Source organism: Sciurus vulgaris, assembly GCF_902686455.1.
Source record: "Sciurus vulgaris genome assembly, chromosome: 13".
Taxonomy (NCBI): Eukaryota; Metazoa; Chordata; class Mammalia; order Rodentia; family Sciuridae; genus Sciurus; species Sciurus vulgaris.
The window spans coordinates 23,847,045-23,869,382 of record NC_136474.1 but is presented as its reverse complement, the minus strand read 5'-3'; the positions used below and the strand labels follow the sequence as shown (position 1 = coordinate 23,869,382).

At 44.8% G+C, this 22,338-nt stretch overlaps 1 long non-coding RNA gene across 10 annotated transcripts in view; it reads right to left on the bottom strand.

Annotated features, from left to right (window-relative positions):
- The window catches only part of LOC306643320, a 135,779-nt gene extending 123,127 nt beyond the window's left edge, over positions 1 to 12,652 (bottom strand). For 6 of the 10 annotated variants that reach the window (XR_013758891.1, XR_013758892.1, XR_013758893.1 and 3 more), the window contains exon 1: positions 12,537 to 12,652. This is a non-coding gene — a long non-coding RNA (uncharacterized lncRNA). The other 4 variants (XR_013758897.1, XR_013758898.1, XR_013758899.1 and 1 more) reach the window with 4 other exon arrangements.
- Between the last annotated feature and the right edge of the window lie 9,686 nt (positions 12,653 to 22,338).

Here is a 22,338-nt window from a genome sequence, read left to right as displayed (position 1 = left end):
TTTTCCCACAAGTTAGAAAATAAGAATACATGCCTTCACCAGTTCTTTTTAACATACCAGAATCCTTGCCAGATCAATTCAGCAAGAAAGAGACACATAGGACATAGTTATTGAAAGGAACAAGTATAATTATCTCTGTCCATAGAAGACATACTTTTATGCATATAAAACCTTAAGATTCCACGACAATAACCACCAGAATGAATAATTCCGCGAAGGTGCCAAAGCACAACCCACACACACTTAAGTTGTGCTTTATACATTAAAAGTAAAAATATGGAAAGAGCAAGAAAACAATTTCATCTATCATCTCAAATAAAATAATATACTAGAGCCTACTTAATCAAGGAAATCACAGACTTGTAACCTGAAACCTATAAAATCATGAAGGAAATTTACACAGACACCAAAGAGTGAAAGACAGTAAATGATCAGGAGTTGGAACACTTAAATTTGTTAACTAATCAATACTACACAAAGCAACCCATGGATTCAATGCAATCCCTAACAAAAGACTAATGTCTTGTTGCAAAAATTTTAAATACCATCCTAAAACTGATATGGAATCTGAAAGGTAACAACTACCAAAACAGTACTGAACAAGAACAAACCTGGAGGTCTGACACACCTTGATTTCAAAACGTCCTGCTGAAAAGCTAGTCATCAGAACAGTTTGAAAATGAAAGACAGAAATGTAGATGAATTAAACAGAGTACAAAATGCAAAACAAAGCCCTTACATAAACCATCAAATGGTCTCTGACAACACCATTCAATGGGAAATGAACGGACTTTTCAACAAATGCCGTTGAGAAAACTGGATACACACACACACACACACAATAAATAAATAACAATGAGACATTTATAAATAAAGACTGCTGGTGTAACTCTTTAGATCCACAGCTCCATCAGAGAACAGAGCTCCACCTGATCCCAGCTTAATCTTCCAAATCTGTGTTTGTGAGCTTCATTTTTCTAGTCCCCTTCACCCCATGCTGGAACTGGGAGTTAGGCCTTGCTGGACGAGGCACTTATGTTAGTTTTCTAAATTCCTGCTTTACAGGAATACCTAAGGTGAAATTCTAGGTGGTCTATTCATATCTGCACTAGGATAGTTTGATCAAAATTATTTCACACACACTGCCTTTCCTGTCTCAAGGAGGATTATTTTAAATGTGGCATGTGTATATGATAGGATATTATGTGTTCTGAATTACAAAGGAAGTTCTGTCCAATTCTAGAACACAAATGGACCTTTAGAATATCATGCTATGTAAACGAATACATTTTGTATGACTACTCACATGAGGTACATCATAGAACAAAGAGAATACTGGTTTCCACACCCTTAAAAAGAGGGAAAATTGAGGCTTATTCTTTAACAAATGAGTGAATTTCAAATTTCCAAAATGAAAAATTTCTGTGGCTCTATCAGGGTATCAGAAGGATGGCAATACAAATGTTCTGAAAACCACTGACCTGCAGTCCTAAATGGTTAAGATAGTATAACTTTGCTATGTGGGTTTGATCACATATGAATAAGTTAGTCACATTTTATTTCCAAATAAATGCTGAAAAAATTCTCCACTCGGAGATCAGCGCAAGAAGATATGTTAAAGGACCATGCAATCGGAAAGGAAGGATCACTAACTCAGCCTCAGGAAAAATTTTAAAGCCAGTATCACTGGATTTTCAGCTTTTAACTCCTCTTCTAATGTGATTGAAGACACAATCATATGATAATTGTAGAGCTGGTGGTGTTGCTAGAGCATGCACACTGTGAGCTCAGGCATGTGCACACATGCGCCACTGACACAGCCAGGATGTGGGGGTCCTGTGGGGAATGAACTTAGGATCCTGGACTTTGTTGTGGCAGTGGGAAAAACACAGGAGAGGAATCGATAGGTGGACGAACATAAACATCTATCTCAGGAACTGTTGCTGCATCTGTGAATATCCCAGTCATTTCCTTCCTGAGTCAGTTCCTCTGAACCATCCAGGAGAAGAATGGCTGTCTTGGAGGAAAAGCTTCCCCCACCACTCCTGAAGGGTCCTCTCTGATCTGCTTGCATCCACCAGCCCAGGATCCTAGAGACCAGCGCCACTCAAGCACAAGAGGCATGGCCACCCACCAGCACAACTAATGTACTCACACGCACTGGACAGGAATCAGAAAGCAGAATCTCACTTCTGCCACAGTCACCGACCTCCAGTGGGCTCCAGCTGAGTGTGAGCAACACAGTAGATCAACAGAAACAAGGGCACGTGGGAAGGGATTGCCATCACCGATGTTCTCCTGGGACCGCATTCAGCACCCAACACACAGACACACACCACACACCCACCCTTACTCATGCATGTACACCGGTGACAACCCCTTCTATTACAGATACCATAAACCACTCATATCTGAATATAGTATACAAACATCAGCTCACTGCCATCCCACCACACGGATGCACAAATTGACCCCATCCCTGCATTCCCTGAATACACACACAACACCTTGCCTTCAAAAGCATATACTCAATTCCTATTCCCAAATACACATGCCAGTGGTTTCCTCACATACTCACCGACATGCAGCTGGGAACTATACTTTCCAAAATACATGCCTCTACATTCTTATGTGAAAAACACTCCCTGAAGACATGTGCACAGGACACCTACAAACACTGAAACTACACACACACACACACACACACACAAACGGAGTCACACATAACCCTACTTGTGGTCAGAAGTCACACAGAATCCTAAATCCTCTGGAAAGTCACACAGACATGATACTCTCCAAAGACATACATACTTGACAAACATTACTAATACTATTTCCTCCTCAACATACACAAACAGAACTTAGAAATTCCCAAAGACTTAACACAACCAGATACACCCCGATTATCAAAATGGAACATCCGCAACCCTGAAAAACATGGGAACAAACTACAACATACATGCATAAACAACTATTTGCAGAAAGACTTGATGTGCAAATACTAACTCCCCAAACACATAAAGACTCACAACCCTCTCCAAATGTACATAACAATGATGTCAACTACAATGCACTTGTCATCATTTCCCAGATACACACATAATCCACTTGTGGCCCCAGTGCAAAATACAACACTGCCCTCTCTAGGCTCATACCCTCACTAAGTCAAACGGTAAACACACGCACAGAAATTCTACCTTTGAGCACTCCTTTTACAAAACTACCTATAAATCCCACACCATGAACAATGTACATACACTTTAACCAAACATCCTAACTTCTCTTCCCATATAAACATACCTCCTACATTCCCTCAGGGGATGCACACACCATCCTCCTACAGCTGGAGAATAAATACACAGCCACCACATTTCTAAATACATTCATAGTCGTAGATCATACGAATGTGAGAATGCACATGTCTAAATGTACACATACACAGTACATCCACAGAACCAAAAGCACACATGGTCGCTCTGTCACTGTAATGGGTATGTACAGGATTGCTCGTACCTCCTGATGTATACAACTGCACAGAAATCTGTTGTGTCACAAGCATACAACCCCACAGAACTCTGAAAATGCTCAATTGTATAAAATTCCTGTGATATACCTGATCATACACTCAGAATTCCCCATACCCAAATATGAAACACATACACCACAAATCCCAATTAAATCACCATCTGTAACCGTCATACAAACCTCCTAATTATAATCACCTCCAAAGAAACACTCAAAACAGATACACATATCCTCATATCCCAGAACAATATAAACCAGCCGACATAACACAAAATGCAATAACACACTCTATCAATAACTGAATATGCTCACAACACATCATATACTTAACATATGACATCAATATCCATTGCAAAATGTATCATATATGATCACTTACATGTCACAAACATGCACATGCACTCAATGCCTCAGAATTTGAACATAAGTGCAGACACAGCACTCTGACCTACATAGCATCACCTATTCCTCACACAGGATGCCCCTCTGTAACCCCTAACAACCCAATCACCTCGAAGTCCAAAATACAAACATACACAGCAGTCCACCCTGAAAAATCTATCAAGAGCATCTGTCCACATCCACAGGCTTCATACACACACCTCATAGCATCCCAACATACCACATGATCCATTCTGTCCACCTCTCTGCACCAAAATTTATATGTCCTAAATTCTTACCTAGAAACCATGTACATACATAGAAATTTTAAGATCTGAAAGCACACACGGCCAATAAATGGTGATACACAGGTCCTACATCTTCTCAAATGTATGAACGCATGTTCCAACAGTTCAGTGCCCCCCCCCCAAAAAAAAAAAAAATCACGGAACCAGCACTAACAAATTAAATACATGCATTGCCACAAAGGCACTCACCTAGCACAGATCAAGGAAATCACTCATATACAATCATTACACACATGACAATCAAATATGGACACACAAGATGATTCACGGTGTCCTGCTCCATATCCTTTCCCTGATTCTTCATATGAAACACAAAAGACCACCAAGTCCCGGTCCTAAGGCACAAGACACATGTACACTGCATCACATACGTAGTCTGATGTTTGACACCTCCAGTCAGCAATTTGTTACAAGCTATTAGTCTTGTGGGCTCTGCAGATAGAAGTCGAGGGATGAAAATGCAGATTTCAGGCACACACCTCTGTGTTCAAAACATAAGAGAACATAAAAGTGCAAAGCAGAGAGTACACTCCCTCCTATAAAACTCAGTAAGTGCTCAATATAGAGAAAACTCTTCAAATAGGAAGACAGCCCTCTGTGATACCTCTTATGGACATGGAACTACTCTGGGACAAAAGGGGGTACCTCTAGGGGAGGATCACCACAAATAGACCCAAGTGACCCTCCATCTCAGCCTATGTAGATGTTGCCTAGCTGGGAGGACACACTGTTGTGCAATGTATGATCCCGTGCTAGGCCCGGACTGGTCCACCTGAACTCCCTGCAGTCACATCTCCCCCAATTTCTGAATAATTTCAGACATCACAGTCTATGGTTACTTGGCCCTATCACCTTTGAACTGTGGCAACACCGTACGTGTGGTGGACAGAGGACAGTAGAGGAAAAGTGCTCTCCATATGCTGACTGGGAAGCAAAGAGAGGCAAAGAGGGAAAGGAACTGGTGTCCAAATACCCATTCAGGGGCACATCCCCAGTGACCTCATTTCCACCAACTGGGCCCCGCCTCATAAAAGGTGCCACTCCCCTGCAGTGAGCCATCAGGTGGGAAATAAACGTGTAATGTATGAACCTATGGGGGACACTAAAGAACCATACCATCAGGTTCCGCCCTTGTCCCCATAACCTCATGTCCATCTCACAGCATTCAGTACATCTCCAAGAGTCCCAATAGTCTCGACAGTTCCTGAATTTCTCAAAAGCCCTTCTCCAAAGGGCTTTTCTCACTTCTGACACTCAAGGAAATTCAGTGAGGCTGTACCCTGATTAAAAAGGCTTATATTCTGCTTTTTTGTCCTTTTAATTCATGAGCATGATTTTCTTTTCTCCCACACCCTCATCCCTGTCCTAATGACTAGCTGGAGAGTTAGTTAAAAACACTAACCTTTACACTGAGCACTCTCCCTTCCTAGGTCACAGGAAATGTCCAAATTCAAAGGAATTCACAGAGTTCTAGAGCAGAGAATGATGGGGATGAAAACCAGAAGCCCAAACCTTCAAAATGCTGGCTTCTCAACAATCATGTTATCTTAGAGTCACAGGTCCCAGATGAACCAGTGACCACTGGACCCACATAAGACCCTCACAACACATGTTCCAGAAAAGGACTTTTGTCCACACTAGTGAACTACCCTGGTGCCCACACGCCCAAGACAGAGGGAAGAATTCCACATAACATGCTATATAAATTTTCACTGGGCAGTGCAAGCAAGATAAAATCAGGAGCTAGACATTCATTCTTCTGACATGTCGGCATGTTACAACATAAAGGCTTTTCTTCTCCCAACACTCTGATTCTTCAGTGATTGGCTCTTTCAGTAGAAAGCAAAGCAGCAGAAGCAAACCTTTCAAACTTACTTTGGCTGTAATCCTCTGTAAAATGACAAGGAACTTAAACAAACTTCCAAGATACAATTGCAAAGGTGAAACACAAACATCCCAAAGGGAAGAACAGAAAACTTGCAAGTAGGAATCTAAACAAACACAGCAGGGCAAATATTAAGTCCTGTGCTCCATGTGTGGAACTGGGGCACATGATGGAGCAATATGGGTTCCAGGGGACTTGGGCATCCTCACCCCTCCAGCCTTGTCTACTGCAGGACCACTCCATGGACCTGGCTGGGCTCACTGCCTGTGACTTCCCGTGGCAGGTGTTTCATGTTCCTGGCATTGCTACATTCCTGGGGTCTCCAATACAACACTGGCCTCACTCTCACAGTTTAACAAATCGCCCTTTCTGGGCCTGCTGGATGGGACTCTGACTGCTTCACATATTTTCCTCACAACCAGGCTTTCCTGCAAATATCAGTACGACCCTCCAGGGCCCCACAACTCTTGCAGTCTGCATGCCTGAGTCCAGTATCACATGGACAATGCCATGGTCCTCTGTCAATGAGAGCAGTAGCCAGGCCAGCCTAGACCACGGCCTCTGTATGCCTGTGTGCTGTTCGTTAAACAAGGAATGGATCCTGAAGTAAGGATTCCTAGGCTGCCCTGGTACCCTGACATTCTCATCTCGAACAAGTCTTGCCCACAAAGTATATATCTAGTGTAAAGTGCAAAGTATTTAGCTACGTTTCATGGCATTCATCTCCTTACCAACCACACCCATCTTGACCCCTACGAAGCCCTTTTTTCTGGGAAATTTACAAGTATTTCAAATATTCCCACATTGTTTTTTTGCTCCTGACTCCTACTATAAATCTGGTTTGAACCAGCTAGAAATACCCAGGCCACGTCCTAATGATATGCTGCCTTGAAATTTCCTTGATGAGATTAATTAGTCTGTGTTTTCAGGACCCTTTTCCTCACCTTGACATAGATCAGACAAACTCAGCTAGAGGAGGAAAAGTGTATTTGGTTCATGCTCTCAGAGATCTCAGTCCAATGACTGCAAACTCCACAGCTCTGGTACTGAGGTGAGTCAGAACGTCATGGTGCAATGGTATGGAGCAGGAAAGCACATCAGGACATACTAATCACAAAGTGGGCAGGGGGGGAGAAGTGAGGATACTCTGCTCACAGTACAAACTATGAACCCCAAAGGGATGCCCCCCACTGACTGACTGCCTCCAGGCACACATACCTGCCTGCATTTACAACCCAGTAAATCTGTATCAATGGACTAATGCACTCATTAGGTAAAACCTTTCAAAACCCAATCATTTCACCTCTAAAGGTTTTTGCACTCTCTTATACATGAGATTTTGGGGGAATCTCACATCAAAGCATAACGATCTGTAACCTTTAAATAAGATTTCCACAAATTCTGTACATATGGAAAATGTACTCAAAATGTAGAGCAATACATGCTAGAAGCCACATGAGTGACCTCTAATCCAGTTCCTAATAAGGTACTTATTTCGATCTCAAAACCACATGGAAACAGCCTCTACTGTCTGCATTACTCCCCACTTTCTGAGGTCTGACTTCACATCAGCACCACCCACAAAGCTCTCTTTTACCATTCATGGTTTTCTCTAGCCTGCTGCTCCAAGCTGTTCCAAACCACTCCTGCAAAACCAACTCCAAAGCCTTCTGAACCACATGATCAGGTACAGTCACAGCAATGTGCACACTCTTGGAACCAATTTTCTGGGTTAGTCAGACGTCTGTCACAGTACAAAAATCTCTGAGGTCGACACGTTGAGTGGAGGAAAGATTAATTTGGGATCATTGTTTAGAGGTTACAGTCCATGATTGCTTGGTCCCGTTGCTCTTAGGCCTGTGGCGAGGAAGTACATCTTGCTGGAGGAAAACTGCTCACCTCAAGGTAGACAGGAAACAAGAGAATGAGAAGGAGAGGGAGGGGGCAGGAAAGAAAAATGTCCTAATATCCCATTCCCCATTGATACGATTTCTTCCCACTACATCCCACCTCCTGAAAGGTTCCACTGCCTCTCAACAGCACCATCCACTGGAGACCAAGCTTTTGACTCATGAGCCTATCCCATATGGAAAGACACAATCCCAAGATCACACTCAGATCCCCTTACTTACTCCATCCACCACTTCATGCAAAGAAAAAAAATGCTCAGAATTTTTCCCTGGGTGATATCCCAAAGGAAAAGTCATCAAGGAGTCAGGCACAGAAAACTACAGGTGGGATCCAGGGAAGGAAGGAGGAGGCATTGTACGGTCTCCTGGAGGCCACCCTGATCACACAGTTAACTGATAGGTCACCTGCTCAATGGAAATGGAGAAAATGAGAAGGCTGAAATACCCTATCAGGAAAGCATGAAGCAGTGTGCTTCCCACTGAAATAGAATCCTGATACTTCAAGAAAGGATGGAGAACATTTCAAAACATGACCCAGTGGAACATGTCTCCCACACAGAAAGTAAAATGTGAACAGAACTTTGGGGACCCTTGGATGTAGTGACCAGCCCTGAAGCTTCAGGATTCCACAGGGAAGGGGTACCCGATATCCAGCAGCAAACACCACCCAGGGCATATCAAGTACTGGGGTAGAGGTTCTGTAGGATTTCAGTAGCCTCACACTGTGGAGGCTGGTGTCTTCATCCACTAGCTTAGCCTCAGAGGAGCCAACTGCATTCTTGGCTGCCCAGCTGATTCTCAGAGCATTGGCATAGGACAGGTATTCTCCCACCTCACCTCCTGCCCAGGAAACCCCACGATTTTATGCCTGCTGCCCATCACAAACAAGAAACCTAATAAAAATTTCTGTTTTGTCCACCAAGTCCCACACAAGTGCTGAAGAGGAATCCATATGCCTATGGAATGACCATGGCTGAATCTATCTATCCACATGAGGAAAAGCCACAAATCAACATTCATGAGTGTTTTGGGCCCTCAAGAATGAACCAACCCAGTTAGGAGCAGTGGGACAGAATGACCACAGTCAATGCATACACACAAGCATTCCTGATGCCCCACCCACAATACACACAGAATCACCAACATATGAACTCATTGTTGCCTGAACATGTTTACTTCACACACATGACTCATCATACATCCTGAAAACACACACACACCCAAGAGGTATGCTAGTAAATGCTTAATAAGATATCATCCAGCGGGACATAAAAAAAGTCTTGACTTTCAGATTACAAGGTGTATCTAGTCAACCAAGACTAATTTCAACTTAACAACCAGATACCACTAAATACAAAACAAAAAGGGATGAGCCCCATCCCATCGCAACTAGTTCCAGCCCACACCAGCATACAAAGTATTTGTGCAAGCAATTTGGCTGTCCCTGGGATATGAACTTCAACTTCAATCCCAAATACACAAAGAAAATCACAGCACTATCTCCAGCAATAAATACACCTGAACATATGTACATCTGTTTTCTATACTCTGAACAGATATAATGCCTGTTACTTCTGAACATAAGTGCAACTGCTCTCTGCACCCTGAACAGATGTAACACTTGTTACTATATCAACTTTTACACAAAATACCCTGTTTGTCCTAAATGTTCACATGTGTCATTCCTACAAAACAACAAAGAAATAAAACATGAGCCGGAAACATGTCTGTACAACAAACATGCTGCCCCCATACACACCATGAACACCCTACAGGCAGGCACACATTCTGGGAAACCAACCAACAAGTATACAAACACTTGTCCCATGCACTACCCAAATAGACACACATGAAGTCCCACACTTCTCAAATACATTTCTCCACAACACCTCCATGCACAATGTACACAGCCTAGTTCCAAGCATACAATAAACCTCCCACATCTGTCAGAGCACACACCCCATGAATTCAAGGACACTCTCAGCCACCAAAAACCTCTACTTTTCAAACACATGAGACTGAACACAAATACCAGGAACACTCAGGCAACATCACACCAATCTTCAAGGATTACATTCCGCCATACACACAAACACAACTCTTGAGCATCTTGTATATGCATAAACTCTAAATATGCACATCCACGATCCCATGAACATACACCTAAACACTCATGTGCATACACAGATAACACAAAAACATTCGTCTGCCATGCATGAGGCACAGTTCAATACCAGCACACACAATAAACCAAACATGCACTAATCTTTATACACAGTTTCCACACAAGAACTGGGAAACAGACACATGAATATTCCCAAAACTTCTCATAGAGATTCCCGAAAACACTGCATAGTATTTTACATCCCAACAGAAAGCAACCTGCCAACCATGCCACTCAAAATGTCTGTATATGCCTATAAACATCACAACATTCCTCAAACAATACACTCTGAATACTCCTATCATCCTCATTCCCAATGAAAAAATTTATAGAGTGCAACCACTTAGTGATAAATCCACAAACTAATGTGCATGCCCAACACACAGGAACATCTCCAGCATATTATATAAAATACACATAAAACCACTTACAAATCTCATATTATCACTGGCTGCAAGAATGCACTTCTTCTCCACCCCAATACTAAGAAATCACTCTGTTTCGCATCTCTAACACATAGAAACACAATTCCCACACTCCTCTTTGTAAATGCCTCACCTCTCCATCCCATACGTACATCCCTACTTCCCAGTTATATACAAGTAAGTTTCTCATCAATACACACATGGCCACAGAAAATACACATCAAAACTGCCATGTCCCTTAAGTACACATACACTCGAACATTCTTCCTTCTCACTACTGTTGCTCATTCATGTAACGAACACTGATACAAACAAATGAGCACCTCTGGGGTGTGCTAGTTAATTCAATCTCCATATACATGTACCTCTCCATAAGCATCACATCCCTACACGATTAACCGGCACACACAAATATACAAATATTCCCAAATAGGTAGTACCTTACACTACCATCGTACACAAGAACACAAACTGCCAACACAAGAAACAACTCCCCATCAAAAATGCAGCATCCTACTAACTGCCACACCACAATCACATATATTTAACCCACTCCTACAAAAAAGTACTCTCAGACCTGGCCTCAGACACTCAAGTACAAATACATGAAGAAGAATACCAAAAATATAAACAAACCCACATAACCAAACACCATGTCCTGAACGTAAAAATACTCCTATATGTCCCAATTATGTCAATCACTTTGCAAACCCAGAGAAATATACCCAAACATGATCCTTAACCCTGCTCATAGGCACAAACACACATTTATTTCCAAAATTACCATCCTGCACGCACACACGCCAGTCTTCAGGGACAAAACAAACAAAAAAACCACAGGGGAAATATTACAAAATCCAGATCACGAACACCTAACCTCAACACTCTGAGTTTATCTTCCCCCCCTCCAAATACACACGACCCTACAAAGTCTCACAAAATCAGTCACGACTCTCCCTTAGTCTCAAATTACAACCACTCACCACCACCCGCAATTCTGAATACACAGCAGATTCTCATCAGTCACTTGAAAACTAAACAAACCCCAAACTCTGAAGGCATGTCAACACATGAGGGGCACAACCACCCCACAAAAGGTACAGGGACAGCCCCTCAAGCCCTCTGAATTCCCACCATCCCTACAAGGACAAGCACAGCATCTCATTTTCTCTTACAAATAACCTCCCATTGATCATCGTGCCCTTCAAAACGAAAGGAAAACTTCCTGCACCAGAAACCCCGACAAGAGTCTCCCAGTAACCCGACGACACACACGAGAGCATGCGATCCATTTCCCGTGTGCGATCCACGAACGCCACACAATTTAGTAACCAAATCTCAATCTCTTTATTGCAAAACCACTGTAGGGCAGACGCTTCTCATCGGGTCAGGTCATCGAGTCCATTTTCCACACTCTTCCGCCACAGCCAACCTGCGACTGCACGTCCACCGGAACGCGACCACAGCAGAAGGGCCAGAGCGGCTGGGTCGTCCCTTTTGCAAAGTCGCCAGCGCCACCGGACAGGAGTGTCCTTCTGCCCAAGGACGCGGAGGCCGCCGACATCTCCAGCACGCACCGTCTCCCGGGACGAGGAGAGGCCGTCCCAACTCCACGGACCTCGACACCGGCCACCTCCCTGCAGACCAGACGCCGCTGCTCGCTCACCGCGGAGGCTCCGCTCAGCGCCACGGCCACGGGCTGCCAGGGGCGCCGACCCAGAGGCTCCGCGCTCGCACCGCCTTGGCGACCGTCCGCTCGCGTCCAGCACAGGAGGCGCGGGGCCGCGCGGGGCCCGGTCTGGGCGCCGCCCGCTTCCAGGTGAGAACCGGCGGCGGGACGACAGCGCCCGCGCGGACACTCGACGGGGAGGCCCGCCGCCCGGGAAGGAAGACCGGCGCACGACGGACCGGGGAGGGAGAGGCACGCGGGTCCAGTACCTCTGGGCTGGGAACCACTCTGGTCGCCGCCACGGGAGCCGGGCCGGCCGTTGGGGAACCGCCAGCCCGCGCTCGCGCTATGCGTCGCCCCGCTGTAGCCGCAACCGACGCTGGACCGTTGGACGGCGGCCCGCGAGCGCCACAGCGCCTCCAGACAAGCGCGTGCGCGTGCGCGAGGGCGGCGGCGGCGGGAAGCGCGGAGCGCCTGCAGGATCTCATGGCAGAGGGTCCGGGTCCGTGAGGTGTCGCCTGCAAGACGGCTCCGCCTCCGGGAGCCTGGGTCTGCTCCTTCTTTCAGCGAGTGCACTTGAAACGACCGCCCTGATGTTCACTATTACACACCTACCATGCCTGCATTGGAGAACGCCCTGGCTGCAGCGTTGCAAGCTCTCTACCCTGAAGCTCAGGCTCCTCATTTTGGAAACACTGTTTTGCTTGGTTTTGTTTTGTTTTTGTTTTTTTAAAAAAATTTTTTTTTATTGTAAACAAATGGGATTCATGTTATTTCTGTTTGTACTAAGAGTAACAGCATACCATTTGTGTGATCATACATTTACATAGGGTAATGATGTTTGATTCATTCTTTTATTTTTTGGTCCCCCCCACCAGTCTTTTTCCTCTATACAGTCTTTCCTTCCTCCATTCTTGCCACCCTCCACCCCCCATTATGTGTCATCATCCGCTTATCAGCGAGATCATTCATCCTTTGGTTTTTTGAGATTTTAAGATTGGCTTATGTCACTTAGCATGATATTCTCCGATTTCATCCATTTGCCTGTAAATGCCATAATTTTATTATTCTTTATAGCTAAGTAATATTCCATTGTATATATATACCACAGTTTCTTCATCCATTCATCAATTGAAGGACATCTAGGTTGGTTCCACTATCTGGCCATTGTGAACTGAGCAGCTATGAACATTGATGTGGCTGTATCTCTATAGTATACTGATTTTAATTCCTTTGGGTGTAGGCTGAGGAGTGGGATAGCTGGGTCAAATGTTGGTTCCATCCCAAGTTTTCTGAGGAATCACCATACTGCTTTACAAAGGGGCTGCACCAATCTTCAAAAATTATAAGGAACTTACAAAACTTTACATCAAAAATACAAAGTACCCAATCAATAAATGGGCTAAGTAACTGGGCAGACATTTCACAAGAGGAGATATACAGGTGATCAACAAAAATATGAAAAAGTGCTGATCTTCTCTAGTAATTAGTGAAATGCAAATCAAAACTACCCTAAGATTTCCTCTTACTCCAATTTCAATGGCTATTATCAAGTACACAAGCAATAATGAGTGTTGGCATGAATGTGGAGAAAAAGGCACACTCATACATTCCTGGTGGAGTTGAAAACTGGTGCAGTTGCAAATTGTAAAGCAGTATGGTGATTCCTCAGAAAACTTGGAATGGAGCCACCATTTGACCCAGATATCTCACTCCTTGGCCTATACACAAAGGACTTAAAATCAGCATACTACAGTAACCCAGCCACATCAGTGTTTACAGCTGTTTAATTCACAATGGCCAGATTATGGAACCAACCTACATACCCTTCAAATGATGAATGGATAAAGAAACTGTGGTACATATACACAAGGGAATACTACTCAGCCATAAAGAAGAATAAAATTATGGCCTTTGCTGGTTAATGGATGGAGTCGGAGAGCATTACATTAAGTGAATCCCAAAGACACCAAAGGCAGAATGTTTTCTCTGAAAAGGGGATGATGGTACATAATGGGGCAGGTGGCAGGGGGGATAAGAGAAAAAAGAGGAACTGGGGTTCCATAGAAGCAAATGGGGTGGGAGGGATCAGGGGAAGGAAAGATAGTAGAGTGAGACAGACATCATTACCCTATGTACATGTAAGATTACACGAATGGTGTGAATCTGTGTTGTGTACGACCATAGAAATGAAAAGTTGTACTCCATTTGTATACAAAGAATCAAAATCATTTTAAAAATGATGGGGGAGGGAGGGATAAACTTGTAGCTTAAAAATAAATAAGTTATGCAAAAAATAAAGTATGCCAACTGAAAGCATGACATACAGTTCAAACAGGGAGAAGGTGAAATGCTCTGATGAAATTGGTCAATGTCAAGCCTTGATTAAAGGTGTAACAAACACATTCAAAGAAAACATCTGTGCATTCATTCATACATACTGTGAAAGCTCCCCATATCTAAGACTACACCCAGCACAGTAAATACAGTAGGAAAGAGTCAAGCAACAGAGTGTCCATGGAAAGAAGCATGAAATATCCTTCTGTCCTATTATCTGACCATTGGTGAAGTAAAGTCCTGAGCTAACAGTGATTGCTGAGAAAAAATATTTCTAAACGTGGAGGTCCAACTAATCAGGGACCCATGGAAGAATGGCAAAGTCCCTGTCTGCCTCCTGAAGAACTTCTAGGTTTGCACACCATGAAGCCGATGGCAGTGTCACGTTTGACATGTCTTCCACACTATCCTCTGGAGGGGAGCGATATTAACTACCCAATTCAAAAAAGTAGCATCAAGGGAGTGAAATCTTTTTTCAATGTATTACCAGGTCAAGTGAATCCACGGTACAAATTTGAAAACTAAAATTATAAAAGAATAGGAAGAGGATTAAAATGCTCTGTCTACTAAAATTGGTTACCATTGCCAGGGCTTCAATAAACATATAAAAAAAAACATTCAAAGAAAAGAGTTGAGCATCCATATATATTGGGAGGGCTCTCATATGAAATCATAAGCTGAGTACAGTAAATGCGGAAGGCAGAAATCAAGGAATGGGGCTTTTAAATGTCACCCTCATCTAAAAATCCTTTTCCAGAACTCCTTTTCAAGGAACCTACACATGCAGTAGGAGGAAAGCAAACACTGATGTTTGGACGACTGAGCAGGAATCAAAAGGACATAGTGCAAAGGGGGTCAAAACAGTGCATCCAAGATGAGGAGCCTGAGCTTCAGGGTAGAGAGCTTGCAACGCTGCAGCCAGGGCGTTCTCCAATGCAGGCATGGTAGGTGTGTAATAGTGAACATCAGGGCGGTCGTTTCAAGTGCACTCGCTGAAAGAAGGAGCAGACCCAGGCTCCCGGAGGCGGAGCCGTCTTGCAGGCGACACCTCACGGACCCGGACCCTCTGCCATGAGATCCTGCAGGCGCTCCGCGCTTCCCGCCGCCGCCGCCCTCGCGCACGCGCACGCGCTTGTCTGGAGGCGCTGTGGCGCTCGCGGGCCGCCGTCCAACGGTCCAGCGTCGGTTGCGGCTACAGCGGGGCGACGCATAGCGCGAGCGCGGCTGGCGGTTCCCCAACGGCCGGCCCGGCTCCCGTGGCGGCGACCAGAGTGGTTCCCAGCCCAGAGGTACTGGACCCGCGTGCCTCTCCCTCCCCGGTCCGTCGTGCGCCGGTCTTCCTTCCCGGGCGGCGGGCCTCCCCGTCGAGTGTCCGCGCGGGCGCTGTCGTCCCGCCGCCGGTTCTCACCTGGAAGCGGGCGGCGCCCAGACCGGGCCCCGCGCGGCCCCGCGCCTCCTGTGCTGGACGCGAGCGGACGGTCGCCAAGGCGGTGCGAGCGCGGAGCCTCTGGGTCGGCGCCCCTGGCAGCCCGTGGCCGTGGCGCTGAGCGGAGCCTCCGCGGTGAGCGAGCAGCGGCGTCTGGTCTGCAGGGAGGTGGCCGGTGTCGAGGTCCGTGGAGTTGGGACGGCCTCTCCTCGTCCCCGGGAGACGGTGCGTGCTGGAGATGTCGGCGGCCTCCGCGTCCTTGGGCAGAAGGACACTCCTGTCCGGTGGCGCTGGCGACTTTGCAAAAGGGACGACCCAGCCGCTCTGGCCCTTCTGCTGTGGTCGCGTTCCGGTGGACGTGCAGTCGCAGGTTGGCTGTGGCGGAAGAGTGTGGAAAATGGACTCGATGACCTGACCCGATGAGAAGCGTCTGCCCTACAGTGGTTTTGCAATAAAGAGATTGAGATTTGGTTACTAAATTGTGTGGCGTTCGTGGATCGCACACGGGAAATGGATCGCATGCTCTCGTGTGTGTCGTCGGGTTACTGGGAGACTCTTGTCGGGGTTTCTGGTGCAGGAAGTTTTCCTTTCGTTTTGAAGGGCATGATGATCAATGGGAGGTTATTTGCAAGAGAAAATGAGATGCTGTGCTTGTCCTTGTAGGGATGGTGGGAATTCAGAGGGCTTGAGGGGTTGTCCCTGTACCTTTTGTGGGGTGGTTGTGCCCCTCATGTGTTGACATGCCTTCAGAGTTTGGGGTTTGTTTAGTTTTCAAGTGACTGATGAGAATCTGCTGTGTATTCAGAATTGCGGGTGGTGGTGAGTGGTTGTAATTTGAGATTGAGGGAGAGTCGTGACTGATTTTGTGAGACTTTGTAGGGATGTGTGTATCTGGAGGGTGGGAAGATAAACTCGGAGAGTTGAGGTTAGGTGTTCGTGATCTGGATTTTGTTAATATTTCCCCTGTGGGTTTTGTTTGTTTTGCCCCTGAAGACTGGCGTGTGTGCATGCAGGAGGGTAATTTTGGAAATAAATGTGTGTTTGTGCATATGAGCAGGGTTAAGGCTCATGTTTGGGTATATTTCTCTGGGTTTGCAAAGTGATTGACATAATTGGGACGTATAGGAGTATTTTTACGTTCAGGACATGGTGTTTGGTTATGTGGGTTTGTTTTTATTTTTGGTATTCCTCTTCATGTATAGGTACTTGAGTGTCTGAGGCCAGGTCTGAGAGTACTTTTTTGTAGGAGTGGGTTAAATATATGTGATTGTGGTGTGGCAGTTAGTAGGATGCTGCATTTTTGATGGGGAGTTGTTTCTTGTGTTGGCAGTTTGTGTTCTTGTGTACGATGGTAGTGTAAGGTACTACCTATTTGGGAATATTTGTATATTTGTGTGTGCCGGTTAATCGTGTAGGGATGTGATGCTTATGGAGAGGTACATGTATATGGAGATTGAATTAACTAGCACACCCCAGAGGTGCTCATTTGTTTGTATCAGTGTTCGTTACATGAATGAGCAACAGTAGTGAGAAGGAAGAATGTTCGAGTGTATGTGTACTTAAGGGACATGGCAGTTTTGATGTGTATTTTCTGTGGCCATGTGTGTATTGATGAGAAACTTACTTGTATATAACTGGGAAGTAGGGATGTACGTATGGGATGGAGAGGTGAGGCATTTACAAAGAGGAGTGTGGGAATTGTGTTTCTATGTGTTAGAGATGCGAAACAGAGTGATTTCTTAGTATTGGGGTGGAGAAGAAGTGCATTCTTGCAGCCAGTGATAATATGAGATTTGTAAGTGGTTTTATGTGTATTTTATATAATATGCTGGAGATGTTCCTGTGTGTTGGGCATGCACATTAGTTTGTGGATTTATCACTAAGTGGTTGCACTCTATAAATTTTTTCATTGGGAATGAGGATGATAGGAGTATTCAGAGTGTATTGTTTGAGGAATGTTGTGATGTTTATAGGCATATACAGACATTTTGAGTGGCATGGTTGGCAGGTTGCTTTCTGTTGGGATGTAAAATACTATGCAGTGTTTTCGGGAATCTCTATGAGAAGTTTTGGGAATATTCATGTGTCTGTTTCCCAGTTCTTGTGTGGAAACTGTGTATAAAGATTAGTGCATGTTTGGTTTATTGTGTGTGCTGGTATTGAACTGTGCCTCATGCATGGCAGACGAATGTTTTTGTGTTATCTGTGTATGCACATGAGTGTTTAGGTGTATGTTCATGGGATCGTGGATGTGCATATTTAGAGTTTATGCATATACAAGATGCTCAAGAGTTGTGTTTGTGTGTATGGCGGAATGTAATCCTTGAAGATTGGTGTGATGTTGCCTGAGTGTTCCTGGTATTTGTGTTCAGTCTCATGTGTTTGAAAAGTAGAGGTTTTTGGTGGCTGAGAGTGTCCTTGAATTCATGGGGTGTGTGCTCTGACAGATGTGGGAGGTTTATTGTATGCTTGGAACTAGGCTGTGTACATTGTGCATGGAGGTGTTGTGGAGAAATGTATTTGAGAAGTGTGGGACTTCATGTGTGTCTATTTGGGTAGTGCATGGGACAAGTGTTTGTATACTTGTTGGTTGGTTTCCCAGAATGTGTGCCTGCCTGTAGGGTGTTCATGGTGTGTATGGGGGCAGCATGTTTGTTGTACAGACATGTTTCCGGCTCATGTTTTATTTCTTTGTTGTTTTGTAGGAATGACACATGTGAACATTTAGGACAAACAGGGTATTTTGTGTAAAAGTTGATATAGTAACAAGTGTTACATCTGTTCAGGGTGCAGAGAGCAGTTGCACTTATGTTCAGAAGTAACAGGCATTATATCTGTTCAGAGTATAGAAAACAGATGTACATATGTTCAGGTGTATTTATTGCTGGAGATAGTGCTGTGATTTTCTTTGTGTATTTGGGATTGAAGTTGAAGTTCATATCCCAGGGACAGCCAAATTGCTTGCACAAATACTTTGTATGCTGGTGTGGGCTGGAACTAGTTGCGATGGGATGGGGCTCATCCCTTTTTGTTTTGTATTTAGTGGTATCTGGTTGTTAAGTTGAAATTAGTCTTGGTTGACTAGATACACCTTGTAATCTGAAAGTCAAGACTTTTTTTATGTCCCGCTGGATGATATCTTATTAAGCATTTACTAGCATACCTCTTGGGTGTGTGTGTGTTTTCAGGATGTATGATGAGTCATGTGTGTGAAGTAAACATGTTCAGGCAACAATGAGTTCATATGTTGGTGATTCTGTGTGTATTGTGGGTGGGGCATCAGGAATGCTTGTGTGTATGCATTGACTGTGGTCATTCTGTCCCACTGCTCCTAACTGGGTTGGTTCATTCTTGAGGGCCCAAAACACTCATGAATGTTGATTTGTGGCTTTTCCTCATGTGGATAGATAGATTCAGCCATGGTCATTCCATAGGCATATGGATTCCTCTTCAGCACTTGTGTGGGACTTGGTGGACAAAACAGAAATTTTTATTAGGTTTCTTGTTTGTGATGGGCAGCAGGCATAAAATCGTGGGGTTTCCTGGGCAGGAGGTGAGGTGGGAGAATACCTGTCCTATGCCAATGCTCTGAGAATCAGCTGGGCAGCCAAGAATGCAGTTGGCTCCTCTGAGGCTAAGCTAGTGGATGAAGACACCAGCCTCCACAGTGTGAGGCTACTGAAATCCTACAGAACCTCTACCCCAGTACTTGATATGCCCTGGGTGGTGTTTGCTGCTGGATATCGGGTACCCCTTCCCTGTGGAATCCTGAAGCTTCAGGGCTGGTCACTACATCCAAGGGTCCCCAAAGTTCTGTTCACATTTTACTTTCTGTGTGGGAGACATGTTCCACTGGGTCATGTTTTGAAATGTTCTCCATCCTTTCTTGAAGTATCAGGATTCTATTTCAGTGGGAAGCACACTGCTTCATGCTTTCCTGATAGGGTATTTCAGCCTTCTCATTTTCTCCATTTCCATTGAGCAGGTGACCTATCAGTTAACTGTGTGATCAGGGTGGCCTCCAGGAGACCGTACAATGCCTCCTCCTTCCTTCCCTGGATCCCACCTGTAGTTTTCTGTGCCTGACTCCTTGATGACTTTTCCTTTGGGATATCACCCAGGGAAAAATTCTGAGCATTTTTTTTCTTTGCATGAAGTGGTGGATGGAGTAAGTAAGGGGATCTGAGTGTGATCTTGGGATTGTGTCTTTCCATATGGGATAGGCTCATGAGTCAAAAGCTTGGTCTCCAGTGGATGGTGCTGTTGAGAGGCAGTGGAACCTTTCAGGAGGTGGGATGTAGTGGGAAGAAATCGTATCAATGGGGAATGGGATATTAGGACATTTTTCTTTCCTGCCCCCTCCCTCTCCTTCTCATTCTCTTGTTTCCTGTCTACCTTGAGGTGAGCAGTTTTCCTCCAGCAAGATGTACTTCCTCGCCACAGGCCTAAGAGCAACGGGACCAAGCAATCATGGACTGTAACCTCTAAACAATGATCCCAAATTAATCTTTCCTCCACTCAACGTGTCGACCTCAGAGATTTTTGTACTGTGACAGACGTCTGACTAACCCAGAAAATTGGTTCCAAGAGTGTGCACATTGCTGTGACTGTACCTGATCATGTGGTTCAGAAGGCTTTGGAGTTGGTTTTGCAGGAGTGGTTTGGAACAGCTTGGAGCAGCAGGCTAGAGAAAACCATGAATGGTAAAAGAGAGCTTTGTGGGTGGTGCTGATGTGAAGTCAGACCTCAGAAAGTGGGGAGTAATGCAGACAGTAGAGGCTGTTTCCATGTGGTTTTGAGATCGAAATAAGTACCTTATTAGGAACTGGATTAGAGGTCACTCATGTGGCTTCTAGCATGTATTGCTCTACATTTTGAGTACATTTTCCATATGTACAGAATTTGTGGAAATCTTATTTAAAGGTTACAGATCGTTATGCTTTGATGTGAGATTCCCCCAAAATCTCATGTATAAGAGAGTGCAAAAACCTTTAGAGGTGAAATGATTGGGTTTTGAAAGGTTTTACCTAATGAGTGCATTAGTCCATTGATACAGATTTACTGGGTTGTAAATGCAGGCAGGTATGTGTGCCTGGAGGCAGTCAGTCAGTGGGGGGCATCCCTTTGGGGTTCATAGTTTGTACTGTGAGCAGAGTATCCTCACTTCTCCCCCCCTGCCCACTTTGTGATTAGTATGTCCTGATGTGCTTTCCTGCTCCATACCATTGCACCATGACGTTCTGACTCACCTCAGTACCAGAGCTGTGGAGTTTGCAGTCATTGGACTGAGATCTCTGAGAGCATGAACCAAATACACTTTTCCTCCTCTAGCTGAGTTTGTCTGATCTATGTCAAGGTGAGGAAAAGGGTCCTGAAAACACAGACTAATTAATCTCATCAAGGAAATTTCAAGGCAGCATATCATTAGGACGTGGCCTGGGTATTTCTAGCTGGTTCAAACCAGATTTATAGTAGGAGTCAGGAGCAAAAAAACAATGTGGGAATATTTGAAATACTTGTAAATTTCCCAGAAAAAAGGGCTTCGTAGGGGTCAAGATGGGTGTGGTTGGTAAGGAGATGAATGCCATGAAACGTAGCTAAATACTTTGCACTTTACACTAGATATATACTTTGTGGGCAAGACTTGTTCGAGATGAGAATGTCAGGGTACCAGGGCAGCCTAGGAATCCTTACTTCAGGATCCATTCCTTGTTTAACGAACAGCACACAGGCATACAGAGGCCGTGGTCTAGGCTGGCCTGGCTACTGCTCTCATTGACAGAGGACCATGGCATTGTCCATGTGATACTGGACTCAGGCATGCAGACTGCAAGAGTTGTGGGGCCCTGGAGGGTCGTACTGATATTTGCAGGAAAGCCTGGTTGTGAGGAAAATATGTGAAGCAGTCAGAGTCCCATCCAGCAGGCCCAGAAAGGGCGATTTGTTAAACTGTGAGAGTGAGGCCAGTGTTGTATTGGAGACCCCAGGAATGTAGCAATGCCAGGAACATGAAACACCTGCCACGGGAAGTCACAGGCAGTGAGCCCAGCCAGGTCCATGGAGTGGTCCTGCAGTAGACAAGGCTGGAGGGGTGAGGATGCCCAAGTCCCCTGGAACCCATATTGCTCCATCATGTGCCCCAGTTCCACACATGGAGCACAGGACTTAATATTTGCCCTGCTGTGTTTGTTTAGATTCCTACTTGCAAGTTTTCTGTTCTTCCCTTTGGGATGTTTGTGTTTCACCTTTGCAATTGTATCTTGGAAGTTTGTTTAAGTTCCTTGTCATTTTACAGAGGATTACAGCCA